The 14,689-nt window shown below is 40.9% G+C and overlaps 1 pseudogene; it reads left to right on the top strand.

The window, feature by feature from the left end:
- Positions 1–10,474: 10,474 nt before the first annotated feature.
- LOC137294275 (uncharacterized) lies at positions 10,475–14,374 on the top strand (annotated as a pseudogene).
- Positions 14,375–14,689: the final 315 nt, after the last annotated feature.

Here is a 14,689-nt window from a genome sequence, read left to right as displayed (position 1 = left end):
CTGGGAGCTGTTGGAGAGGAAAATGAAAAGAGGTAGGTTTTAGTCTGAATGGTCTCCTGGTTTTTACGTGTTGTAAAACGCTTAACGTACGTGACCCCTTGATCTTTCATTTCTGAAACAATATCAAATTCAGACATGTCAGCAAATAATCCATCTCTATCCCTGATGATTCCTTTGCTTGTGTTAAGTGTCCTATGTGGAGATACTGATACTGGAATGCCGACGAATGTGGTGGTAGACATCAGGTTAGTAGTTTGTTGTCTTCTGTTGCATTCAACGAGCAACGCACCTGAACGCAAACGTCTGATATTTTTGACGTCACCAGCAATTCCTTGTATGCCTTTCTGTATCGCAAAAGGGTTCAGCTTCAGTCTGCTGTTATCTTGAGTCTCAATCACGACAAAACGTGGCCAGTAATCAATGGAAGTGGACAGTCTTTGGTCGTTATCATCTGGATCATTGTCAAGTGGACGTTTTTTCTTTGTAATGGGGATTTGAGAAGCCATGGTTATGGTTGAATAGTTCATCATCCGAGCTCCCCACCCACCACGGAGTATCACAAGGACAATGCTAAAAACAAGCGGGTCTCCGGCTTGCAGCACCAAGGATACTCGGATGATATACTCCAGCAGAAAAATTAAAAGATTAATGATTCCACCAGATTGGCCCATGAGCCACCGCCTTCTGGGATACGACTCTAGGCAATAATAAACAGTAACGTTTTCAAATTCTGTTTCGAAATTCGCCAAGGCTAGAAAATATAAACATACAATTCTCAAATTTTTGTGCAACACTACAGAGTTATAGCACAGGGCTTGGCGTGACCAGCCGATTGATAGAAACGGGCCGATTCTACCACCCGTCTAGGTGAAGTAAGGGCCAAAGTGGTGTGTTGGGCAATGGAACGCAGTTAAAAGCCCCAGTGTCCTCAACCACCAGGATCCCGTCCTCCACCGATACGGGACGCAACCCACGGCAAACGGGTTGGTGGACCAAATATCCCCCCGGGTCCACAACGGGGGTGTTGGCGAACTCTTGGCGTTACCCAGCACCCACCACGAGGAGGTGGCTCGCCACGGGTGCCCCGTAAAAACAGAAGTACCATTGATCATTTAGTACGTTTAGAATCTTTTATTAAAAATGCCATCATTAATAAACAACATGCAGTGTCGATCTTTTTCGATCTGGAAAAAGCATACGATACGACGTGGAAATATGGTATTTTAAGAGACTTACATGATTTTGGATTAAGGGGCCGTTTGCCTCAATTTATATCAAATTTCTTAAACGGTAGACAATTTCAAGTCCGAGTGGGTTCAACCTTATCTAACCATTATAATCAGGATCAGGGTGTTCCACAAGGCAGTATTTTGTCTCTCACACTGTTTAGTATTAAGATTAACAGTTTGTCCAAGGTTTTAAATGATTCAATAGATGGATCACTTTTCGTGGATGATTTTAATATTTCTTGTCGTGGTAAAAACATACACACTATTGAACGACAACTACAGTTATGTTTAAACAAAATAAATAAATAGTGTCTCGAAAATGGATTCAAAGTTTCTCAGTCAAAAACTAATTGTCTACACTTCTGTAGAAAATATAAGCCACATAAGGACCCTGAACTGTTTCTAGATGGCACTCCCATCAACGTGGTCAAAGAGGCCAAGTTCTTGGGTATAATTTTCGACTATCGTTTAACTTTTCTTCCGCATATTAAATATATTAAAAATACATGCTTGAAGGCGCTGGATTTAATAAAAGTTGTTTCCAACTCAAAATGGAGAGGGGACCAAGCTACCCCCCTTCACCTCTACAGATCATTGGTCCGTTCAAAGCTTGATTATGGCTCCATTGTATTTGGTGGAGCCTGTAAAAGCAACCTTAAACTTCTTGATCCTGTCCACCACCGAGGTTTAAGACTCTGTCTTGGATCTTTCAGAACTTCACCTATTGACAGTCTCTACGTTGAGGTCGATGAACCATCTCTTGCACAACGTCGTATAAAATTGTCTTTACAATACATTACTAAACTATACTCTAATGAATCTAACCCTGCCCAAAACTGTGTTTTCAATCCCCGTTATGAGGACTTATACAACAAAAAATCTTCTCTTGTTCCGCCTCTTGGACTGAGAATTAAGCCATTTATTGCTGTTTCCGGCATTGAGCTGGAAAGTATAGCTCCTTCCCGTCTTCTTTTTTTCGCCTCCTTGGCAATTGGTTAGGCCACAAGTTGACCTAACATTAACTGGATTAAAAAAACAGAAACGAATGAATTACAGTATAAACAAGAATATCATCAATTAAAAAGTAAATACAGCAACTATAAATCTATATACACAGATGGGTCCAAGGACCGCGGCACAGTGGCTTGTGCCACTGTCATTGGATCCAGAACAATATCTTCTAGATTACCGGATAACAGCTCTATTTTCGCTGCTGAAGCTAACGCCATATTAACGGCTCTTAAATATATTCAAAGACATCCTAAACACAAACAATACATAATCTATTCAGACTCTCTTTCTTGCCTTCAGGCTATCAAAAATATTTCTTGCAAACATCCACTTTTAGTAGAAATTATTGAACTGTGTAATGATCTTGCAACTGGCCAATACGACATCGTCTTCTGCTGGTTACCCAGCCATGTAGGAATCTCAGGTAACACATTGGCTGACCTTGCTGCTAAAGTAGCACTCAACAAATCTGTGACACCACTTCTTATTCCTTACAGTGATTATAAAGCCACCATTAGATCTTATACCCGTGATCTGATGCAGAAGAAGTGGGACACCCAAGTGGGTATAAACAAATTACATGCGATAAAACCCACTGTTGGTTATACCTACTTGGGTTGTCAGTCCAGATTTGAAGAGGTCATTATGCGACGATGTCGCATTGGCCACACAAGATACACGCACGAATATATATTAAAAGGTGAGGATCCTCCGTTTTGTATCCCTTGTGATGAAAGAATCACAGTCAAGCATGTCTTGCTTGACTGTGTTGAGTATTCCATCACAAGGGACACTTATTTCAATTGAAGAACAATGAAGGATCTTTTTAACAATACCAGTTCTCATTTAATCATAGGATTTTTAAAAGCATGAGATCTGTTAGCTGATTTGTAAATAGATATATATTTTATAATTGGAAGTTTAAATTAGTAACTCAAATTGTTAGTGGCTGTACCCTCAAAGGGGGTTAAAGTACTGTAAAATTATTGTCCTCCTGAGAGGGTACGTAAGTCCCGAAACATTTGATCTAAATTTAAGGTTTTCAGGTTTTTAATCGCAGTATTTTTGTTATTTTAATGTATGGCTAATTCTCCGCATAAAAGCCAGTGACTGAAGGGATGATGTGAATCCAGCTAGGGTCCATGCAGGTAGCAAAAGTACTGTAAGTCCCCATGGTCCCTAGTATGGTGATCTTCCTTCAGTTGTTGGCAATCCATAGCCCAGTTTTATATTGTATTGTCCTCTTATAGTTGAACTGTTCTAGATCTAATTACTAGTTTTACATTCTCTGTGATATTCTAGTTGTTTTACTGTCCTTTGTTGACAGTTTTTTTTATGAGATAAATATATTCCATTTCATGTTAAATTGTTCTCGTCACGATATGGCTGAAATATTGCCGATGTGACGTTAAATATTAACTCACTCACTCACTCACTCCGGTAACTAACACCATAAGCAGGTGTTCATTTATTGGATGTTGGTCACGTCCGTCATAAACTGTACCAGTAGGTGTCTAATAATAATATCCATCAATACGTGCATGTGTGAATGACCAGTTGATCAATACGTGCATGTGTGAATGACCAGTTGATCAATACGTGCATGTGTGAATGACCAGTTGATCAATACGTGCATGTGTGAATGACCAGTTGATCAATACGTGCATGTGTGAATGACCAGTTGATCAATACGTGCATGTGTGAATGACATGTAAATAGACTTCAACACGACTCTGGTACCTTTACTGTGCAGAATCCTAGGTACAGTGTCTATTCACGCAGGAAAAGAAATGATCAAGCTGAAATCGAAGTAACATCTGGATGTGGCGCCTGTTCGCCACGTCAATCACGGCTCACTTTCGTCGATTTCGATATCTTACACCAACACGGTTTGGTGTCACAGCTTATGTATGTTACTTCTCAAAGATCGCTTTGTTGCAACACGGTTTGGTGTCACAGCTTATGTATGTTACTTCTCAAAGATCGCTTTGTAGCAACACGGTTTGGTGTCACAGCTTATGTATGTTACTTCTCAAAGATCGCTTTGTTGCAACACGGTTTGGTGTCACAGCTTATGTATGTTACTTCTCAAAGATCGCTTTGTAGCAACACGGTTTGGTGTCACAGCTTATGTATGTTACTTCTCAAAGATCGCTTTGTAGCAACACGGTTTGGTGTCACAGCTTATGTATGCTACTTCTCAAAGATCGCTTTGTTGCAACACGGTTTGGTGTCACAGCTTATGTATGTTACTTCTCAAAGATCGCTTTGTAGCAACACGGTTTGGTGTCACAGCTTATGTATGTTACTTCTCAAAGATCGCTTTGTAGCAACACGGTTTGGTGTCACAGCTTATGTATGTTACTTCTCAAAGATCGCTTTGTAGCAACACTGTTTGGTGTCACAGCTTATGTATGCTACTTAATTGTATGTTTTTAAAATGTTCCTGATTCGTCCTCAGAAACAACCTGGTCAACAAATCCCAACCCTATTGCATACATGTGGAAAGAGCTACAAAGTGAGCAATTATGAGGCAATGTCTTTCTGGAGCATGGCAATGCTTATTCTGAGGAGTGGAGAACTATTCTTTGGCAACCATCCGGACATTTATTTTGAACATGATTCGGGGCTATCAGACTGTGATTGTATCGCAGGCATGTCGTATCTGCCACTGACAGCTGTGGGTTCAGATTTATGACATAAATTCGTGTGCATGATGTTTTTTTATGTCCAGCTATTGTAGCATGACGTTATTACAGTCGTGTGGTGTCTTTGTTCTAGTTTAGCCAAGGTTGGAAAAGCAGTGATTCTGATTATGAGGAACGTCCAACACCATAGTTCGGTTAAACAAATGAAATATGTAAGTATGTTACATTTGGGATGACACAGACACATAATTAGTAAAGTACAAATTCCAGTACTCCAGGCAATGGGATGGGGTGGAGTGGGGTTGGTGGATAAGGGGTGGTGGGGTCGTGGTCGTGATCGTGGTCGTGTGTGTGTGTGTGGGGGGGGGGGGGGGGGGGGGGGGAGGTCCAGCATGTGGAGAGCAGGGTTCCCAATTCCACTCAACTACAAGAATGATCAACTGTCCTGTGGAGGATTTTACGTAAGTGGTCTAAGTGACGTCACAGGTGGTAAATAAATTATAGCGTATGTCTCAACCAAGCAGAGAAGTCACATTTCCTGCAGGATAATCTCCAAAAAAGACTTCACTTTGAGTTTTGACTAACATATTACCTGTTCTGGTTATGGTGGTAATGTATCCCCTTCTCTGAAGTCACATAACTATCCAGTAGTATCCCATTATTTGTTAGTTCGATTACATTACCATGTATCGTTGGCAAGAATAGTGTTGTCAGTAGGTCAGGACAAGATTGGTGTTGTCAGTAGGTCAGGACAAGATTGGTGTTGTCAGTAGGTCAGGACAAGATTGGTGTTGTCAGTAGGTCAGGACAAGATTGGTGTTGTCAGTGGGTCACAACAAAATTGATGATCCAGTTCAAATGAACTTGTCCATGATGACTTGTCGTCGCGTGTACACATTGTTTCGTAAGTGCAATACGTACAAGGCATTTTCCACACCAGGTTGATCGAATCCTCGCGTATCCCCGAGATTGGAGAACTTAATCCTGGTGTATTGATTCGTGTTTGAATGATGTCCATGGTTACACTCGTTATAAAATTATATGTAATTGATTTGAGGCTGATAGAGTTGAGGTCGCCGTACAAATAAATACTCGAGAGACGAATGGATGACTTTGTTTCAACAACACGAACCCAATCGAGTCTTGCTAAGAGTGTAGATCCCGCTCTTCAGATCGTACGACAACTTTGGTGCTGGTGTCTGTCGTCCATTCTTATGGACAGTCCATCCAAAAAGAAAACGCAATGCAACAGCGTTTGCGAGATAGTCTTCCATGACGAACGTGGTGTGTAACTGATGCCATAATTTTTAAATACTGGTAACAGGGTATGATGTGCATGATAAAAGTCGCGTAATCGTTGACTGGAGCTAACATGTTGCCCTGTGACCCGGTATTAGGAATACTTGTATGGTATTTTCTTTGTATGGATTTCTCTCTTGGTGGACTAAAAACGTGAGATGCATCCCGTTGTTAGTTCGTAGACGCGTAATTATTTTGGAAAAATATGTCTGGCGTGTCGATGGTGATGTTGACAAGTCTGGCTCTTTGAAATGGTCCAATGACAATCGTTTGTACATGTGGTTTTGTAAGTCCTAGATCTACAAGGTGGTTTCCTCGAATCGATTCCCTACATAAAATATGAAATAGGTTTCAATTTGTTTTCCGATAATTTCTCGGACGTGCACTTCTACACCATCGGATGTAAAGTTGTCTGGTAGGAGATGTATCTTCCAGTCACGGTGACACCCTGCTGACTGGTGTAGTCATTCATGTTCACCCGCACGTAAACTGAGCAAATGTGGTATTGTTGTTGTTTTGACAACCTGAATTTGATTCCTTTTACGATTTCGACGTTGACCTTGCCAGTCACTAGCTTGCCGAAGTAGACTTGGATGATCAGCGTGGAATTCGCATGCAGATCTTCCAAGACGTTGAACACTGTGTTGGATTACGACACCACGGTTTGCATCGTAGGTTTACCCAATAGTGAGTGGGCTATTTTACAGGACAGTACATCGAAAATCACGCTACGTCTTTGCGTCGGGACGTGAGCCAAGAGCAGCATTCCACTGTTCACGACGTCGGTCAGGGGAGCCGAGCGTGATGTTGAGATGTCAATTCGAGATGAGACGAGGACCTATGCATTATCTTTGGTGAAGACGAGCTTACATTATGTTTCTCGGGCGACGACCTTACTTTCGAACACCTTGTAATAACCGTCGGATAATTCGTGGCAACATCCATCAATGAACAGCTTGTTGTTAGAGGGACTGATATGCGACCATCACGGGTAGTAGGTGACTTCTGAGAGAGTGGAATGCTGTTGACGTGTTATCGGTCACCTGCAGTAGTGGAACAGGTTCGCCGCTCTTGATTCTGAAGAGCGCAATGTGCATGTTACATATATACAAGGCATTATCCTATATATTCAATATGTCTACATCCTATAACCTCACCGCTACCGATCTCACGCAGATGAAGATCATGGTGAATGACAAGGATGGTTCCTACTTTTGAGCTCGATTTATGGATGTATTTACAGGTTTCCAGTCACGAAAGTTAGAACAGTGCACGCTTATACTACCCAATCAGACGCATCCTGAAAGAAATCGGTGCACCACTTCCACAGGACAAGGTGTGGAATGCACAATCGTTGTGTGTACGAGCGATTTGCCATGATTTTAACATCAAATGTCCTAGACCAGGTCCGAACCACAGTTTTGGCATTCCCATCATTCACAACTTGTGGGAGCCAGTAAATAGCTGGTGAAAGATTGGGGTTACAAATCATTTCATTACATCACAGCAAATGAGTGGAACGATGATTGCATGACTTTCGACAACAGCAAGGATTACCGAGTTTGGAGGTTTCAACAGGGACGCGTTGAAATATTTATGATGGATACGTCAAAGGGCTTTACCTGTCCCGTCACCGTGGTTGAATCATTTGATTCGAAATTACATGTGGGTCATGTTGGGTGAGTAGGCACACCATCAGTCTGAGCCCCAAGATATATTCCACCAGGAAAGCAAACAACCAAACTCAGACAGGCAAAAAGCATGAAAAAATACGTTGTGAAACAACACATCAAGCACGGAAGTTTCAGAGGAAGAAGTGAAGGACACAGGATACATGAACTGACGATGAACAAGATCTCCCTTTCACCGATGGACACAAGACAATGGATCGTCTTCGACGGTGTCCACACTTACGCGTACAGGCATCGCAATATTAAAGAAAAAAGAGAGCAAACAAAATAGCATGGAATCTATTACAGCCCACAAGGATACTGGAAAGTCACGGCCGCCATCCCGAAACTTACTAAAGCTGCTCACGTCTCTGAAGATAAAGCTGAAGCCTTGCCAAAGCCTGGCTTCAAAAACAAGCTCTTTGGTAAGTTACCTGCCGTCACTTTGGATCATCCACGGGAGAACATGCGACAAATTCGCCCATCAAGCCGTCCTCGTGTTTCTTCTGTACGACAGGGTGAGATCGAAAACCTACCAGTACACCCTGACTGTCAACAACATCGCCAGTCGCTACAAGGATGTCACAATGTTGACAACGAAAGATACGATTAGGCCTCATCTTCGAATTGCTGGAATCCACTGCCAATGGCCTATGTGTCACCAATATGTGAGCCAGCAAAATAGAACAAAGACAAGCATGAAACATTCAAATTTTGTATTATTTACCAAAGAGAGAGCAAGTTAGACAAAGTCACAAGTCAGTTTCACAATACTGATTTCCAACACAATACAAATGACACAAAATCTAAGAATGGGCCACAAAATATAATATAGCAAACTCAAGTCTTAGTGCGAGAGGGAAACACTTATGTAGAATGTAACACAGCAATTGGTCAGGCAGCAGTAGATTAGGCGTTGACGGATGCTGAACGATATATACTCCAGTTAACGTCCATGTCTGGGTGCCTCTCGAACATGGCAACTAGCCATTATATATATGTGTGTGCAGTTCACCGACACACGCACGAATACCTGCTCCATCTCCAGTCCTAGACCCTACACCAACTTCATTTTCAACTACTGCAGCAGGAATTGTGTGTAGAGCTACAGGGGTGTGGTCAGGGCAAGCAGGTATGGACACATGGTGTATCACTAACTGTGCAGCTGGATGCTCTCCCTCCTCTCACTGCGTATGCACTATGCACCATAAAGTGAATGTCAAACTGTAGAGGCTTGGTCAGGCCAAACAGGTATGAGTCTATGGTGTGGCAGCTGTCAAGATGAGAACTATCCCCATTCGCGTTTTCTAATTAAAACCGATACCATTCTGAATTCTGATTCTAGGACCATACGATGTATTATTTACTGAACAAAAGTTAATAAACGATTGCCCTTTGTACTGTGTCTCTAATCCTTATATTTGATTATTTTGTCCGCCTGTGTATGCATTTTACAATTCTGAATACCGATACCAATTCTACCACAGTAGGGTGTAAAGACTTTATCGCACAAAACCTAACAAACAGCTGCATACGTTTATACAGTGATTGGTGGTGTGTGGTTCTTTGCATGCAGCTAGGGCCACAAATCAGTTGAGTGAGTGAGTGAGTTTAGGTTTACGCCGCACTCAGCAATATTCCAGCTATATGGTGGCGCTCTGTAAATAATCGAGTCTGGACCAGACAATTCAGTGATCAACAACATGAGCATCGATTGGGAACCGATGACATATGTCAACCAAGTCAGCGAGTCTGATCACCTGATCCCGTTAGTCGCCTCATGGGCCAATCGGACACCCGCTTCGATTTAAACATTGTCCTTATGATGTTCCTGCAGGGTGGGGAGCTCAGATGATGAAAAGTAACTTTAACCATGGCTTAAAGTCCGCCTAAAAAACCAAACGTCCTCTTTATACTGATCCTGCTGACAACGACCTCGGACTGCCCAAATCAGTCGATTACTGGCAACGTTTTCTCGTCATTGAGACCAAAGATAAGACTCTGTTAAAAGCAGACCCTTTGCAAAATTGTTGCATCTAAAGGTATCCAGGGAAATGTCGGCGATGACCATCACCAGATTACGTCATGATGACTGAATGTGAGAAAAGGAAACGGTCAACCAACCCGGTGAACACTGGACCTTTTGTTGGCATTCTGTCATGGCACATAATCATCACGGAATCATCACAGACAGAATCATCACAGACCGTGACCGATATGACAAACGTTTCTCGGATAAAATAAATAATACACCTCTAAGTCCTTTTCCATATATCTTGCGCCAAAATTATTAAAAACGCAGGCTACTGAAAACTCAGTGTTGACACGTGCATTCCAAATCTTCTTCGGTGCGTCAAAGCTCGGCCATAGAGGAAATTGAGCATTGTCTAATGTGTGTGTTTACTGTGGTGAAAGGCACACACGACTGAAGATTGTAATAGTAATGTCAAAAAATGCAACAACTGCACAAGAGATCACTCATTTGTCGAGAAATGATTCAAAAGTCGCCCAATCAAATGGGAGAAACCTGCTGTGCAATGAATAACACTTTTCTGGAGATAGTCTAATGTAGGTTTCTAAAGCTAGGAATTTGGTTCACATCAGCATCTGACTCGCCATGAGGAACGTTGTGTCAGCAGCAGTGTGCAGCCTTGTACTGCTCTTCTCTCTCCCGGAGGTCAGGGGTCACGGGTACCTATTGGTCCCCCCCGGGGAGGTCCAGCATGTGGAGAGCAGGGTTCCAAGTTCCAATTAACTACAACGACTATGGGTTATCCTGTGGAGGACTTTTGGTAAGTGTTGTCTACGAGTATGAGGTGTATACAGCAATGAGCTCTGACGCGAGTGTCCAAGTTAATTTAACCATTCATAATATGAGAAATCTCACTGTTATTTGAACCTTTTGATGCATGACCTTTGTTCAAATTTATGGTCCTAATTAGAAGTTACCTCAGAAATAAGTATAGCGTATGTTTTTGGAAAGTAGGATATATGCTGGGGGAAAATGAATTCTGGTCAGTATTTCTTCTGCTGTAATCCAATGGATACAACAAAGAAAGCTGGACACTTAATGCTTATTGTTGTAACAACACACAAGTAGTGATGGAGGCAAAGTGTTCCTATAAGTTGTTCTCTTGGCAAAAGCGTTACGAAATACGTTATTACGAAAAGATACTGATATTTAGTGTTGATGTTATATCATTTGGGGATCTTCTTGTATGATTCCAACTGATTTACATTCTACAATGCACAATATGTTATGCACTTTTTCAAAGAGGCAATTTCGAGTCGAGCAAAGGTTCTTTATGCAGTACCTGTGAACATGGTCGAAATAAAAAATTAAACAAAGTGAAACATGTCAATGTTTTCCTGCTCAACCTTGAGATAGAAAGCAGTATGAAAGTTGTTATGATGTTGTTTTACACTTTTTTCACATATATGTCTATGTCAGGAACGCCTTCGTGCAATGGAATTGGCAGATTGAATAAAATAATGTTGTGGTTTCGATTTCCTAAATTTCAGAACTAGGCTTTTCACACATATCTCTATATCAGGAACGCCTTCATGCAATGCAATTGGCAGATTGAATAAAAAAATGTTGTGGTTTCGATTTCCTAAATTTCAGAACTAGATTAGGTAGGTAGGTAGGAATTTTTTTTTATAAAATATTTTTACTTGCTTAGTCTGTCGCTCGTCATCATATGTATTAACCTTTAGTGCTGTGTTAATATGCCATAGACATAGAATCAGTGTGATTTTAACAGTACATTTTAGCAACCTGCTGCTAAAACCTATAACATTAAAACTGTTTGCAAACTATTTCTTCTTTCTCGAGAATACTAACCTCCATATGTTGGATATAAACTGCAAGAAATGAAACTGGTAAAAACCTTAACATTTAACAGCAGTAACTGGAATTTATATTTAAATCTGAAATTCCGCCATTCAAATGGTATTAATTGTATTGCAGAATATTGAGAATTGTATTACAAAAATACTATTATGAAATCCAATAGGTTTGAAGTAAAACATCTGAGTACAGTCAACAAGGAGCAACTTAAAGGTCACTTAGACTCCAGGGGGGCACAAAAGCAAAGTTTAATTGCATTCTACAAAACAAGCCTGAACATGCAGAGATACTAGCTATGAAAGGGTGGGGGGATAAGGGTGCTACAATTAATAGTAAAATGGGTATTGAATTACTGTGTGACCACCACCAAATGAAAGTACCAGACAGAAGCTAGAAAGAAAAAATACATATATACCTGAAACGGGTGCTTTTCAAAACAAATAAAACAAAATCGTCAAACAATCATCAATAATTATTAAACACAATATTTATAAAATTGTTTTATTTTAAAAAATAAAATGAAATAGAAATTTATACTTTTAATATAATCTTTTTAATATACATAGACCTGCATTTATTTATATTCCTCAACAACATTCAAACATAAAATGTCTACATGGACCAGTGCAATAAAATTAATTTAAATAATTCCTACAAAGGTCTACTAGTCTACAGACCTGCATTTGTCATTTATATTCAACTTTTCTTTACTTTTTTTTTTGCTTTAAAATTAACAATAATGCACATGAATCAGTAAACAAACCTGTATGAAGTAGGCACCATCCGTGTCTGCTGTCGACTTGGGAAATCGGCTCCCATTTCAGTGAAGCGGTCAATAAGAAGATTGAACATTTCATCCTTCCTGTTCAGGCCGTCATTCACACCACAGCTTGAAACAAAATAACATACCACCTGACATTTCAGAATACTGGGAATTGTAATGTTACAATGCTGTTTATGTTTTAACAAATATTAAATTAGATATATATTTTTTTACAACAAAGGGTGTCATATGGAACGAAATTTCAAATATCAAAACAAACTCTCTGAAATAGAAAACACCATTTCAGAATACTGGGAATTGTAATGTTACAATGCAGTTATTTTTAACAAATAATTAGATCTATACTTTTTGACAACAAAGATTTTCATATGGGACAATATTTCAAAAATTTCTTGTGAGTACAATAGTTAGACTCGGCAGAAATAATTAGAGTCGGTCGGGAAATCGTAACAACAAGCCTTTTTTTAGGCCTAATTAGACAGAATATTAACGTTCCTCAGCCAGTAACTTGCAAATTACGATCATGATATCTTCAGAGAAATGACGTTGCTGATATGGTGAAGCGACAGTTAGCATAACTCTAAGTTTTCCATCAAATAGCATTATTGTATTATTTCCATAGCATTATGTTGTATATTGACAACGAACGTGTCCTTTTACTGTTGTCATATTTAATGAATGCAGACAACGAGAGTTTCAATGGAATAAAGCAAAGTAACAGAAAAAGACATGTTTCGTTGTAGTGAAGACGATGCGGGTATCAGGATGTGATTTTTGCTGACAGCAACATGATCTGTTTCAGAACCAATGGGGCGTAAATGGTGGCAAGTGTGGAACATGTGGCGACCCCTATCAGGGACCCTTTCCTAATGACGGCGGCAAGTATGACACAGGGACGATTGCCGCCCAGTACTCACAGGGACAGGACATTGACATCACTATCAAGCTGACAGCTTATCACAAAGGCTACTTCATGATGACACTTTGTCCTAATGGAGACCTAACCAGAGACGCACTTCAGAATTGTCTCAGCAGCACTGTCCTGAAGCTGATAACGCCCTCTGGTGTCGCGGAAAAGTATTCTCCAACGTCACAATTACAGGAACACAAGTTCAAAGCTAAACTTCCTGCTGGCGTTTCGTGTTCCCATTGCGTTTTGCAGTGGGTCTACAGAGCAGGTATGTGTATGTGCTGACGTCTATTTGCTTGGGGCAAGACTTTATAATTTGAGCTATTACGATTCCTAAAAGCCAATTCAGTTGCAATGTTCTACACCTCGGCTATTTTGCTTATCGTCAGGTTGTGTTGATATATCAATGTATCCCTATAGTGCTCCATTAAGTTTCCTTTTTCAAATATGCTCAGGAAATAATTGGGGAACTGACGAAGATGGCACTGGTCTTGGACATGGTCCTCAAGAACACTTCATCAACTGTGCTGACATTCAGATCCTTGGTCCTGGTCAAATGCCAGTCCCTACACCGACCCCTACACCGGCTCCTACACCGGCTCCTACACCAGCCTCAACTCTAGCGCCTGTCCCAGAACCAGGAAGTGTGTGTAGAGCTACAGGGGTGTGGTCAGGGCAAGCAGGTATGGACACATGGTGTGTCAATAACTGTGCAGCTGGGTATTGTCCCTCCTCTCACTGCGTATGCAGTTTACTGACACTAACTCCAGCTCCTGTACCTACACCAGCACCTACATCATCCCCTACTCCAGCGGCTGTCCCAGCACCAGGAAGTGTGTGTAGAGCTACGGGGGCGTGGTCAGGGCAAGCAGGTATGGACACATGGTGTGTCACTAACTGTGCAGCTGGGAACTGTCCCGCATCTCACTGCGTATGCACCAACACCAACACCAGCTCCAGCACCATGAAGTGAGTGTCAAGTCACAGAGACTTGGTGAGGCCAAGCATGTATGAGCCTCTGGTGGAACAAAAAACTGTCTAGCTGAGAACTGCCCCTATTCTTCTATTCTTCTTTCAAACGAAATCTGAAACCATTCTGAATTCTGATTCTAGCACCGTAGGATGTATTATTATATTTCCCGCACAAAATTTAACAAACGATTGCCCCGTTTGTACTGTGTCTCTGATCCTTATATTTGATTTTTTTGAATATACAAGTGCAAGATGTTCATGTAAGATATGCTGACATACTTAGTAAGATCGTACATAAATTTAAATCTATGTGGAT

Source organism: Haliotis asinina, chromosome 8, assembly GCF_037392515.1.
Source record: "Haliotis asinina isolate JCU_RB_2024 chromosome 8, JCU_Hal_asi_v2, whole genome shotgun sequence".
NCBI classification, from domain to species: domain Eukaryota; kingdom Metazoa; phylum Mollusca; class Gastropoda; order Lepetellida; family Haliotidae; genus Haliotis; species Haliotis asinina.
This window is presented reverse-complemented; position numbering and strand designations above follow the sequence as displayed.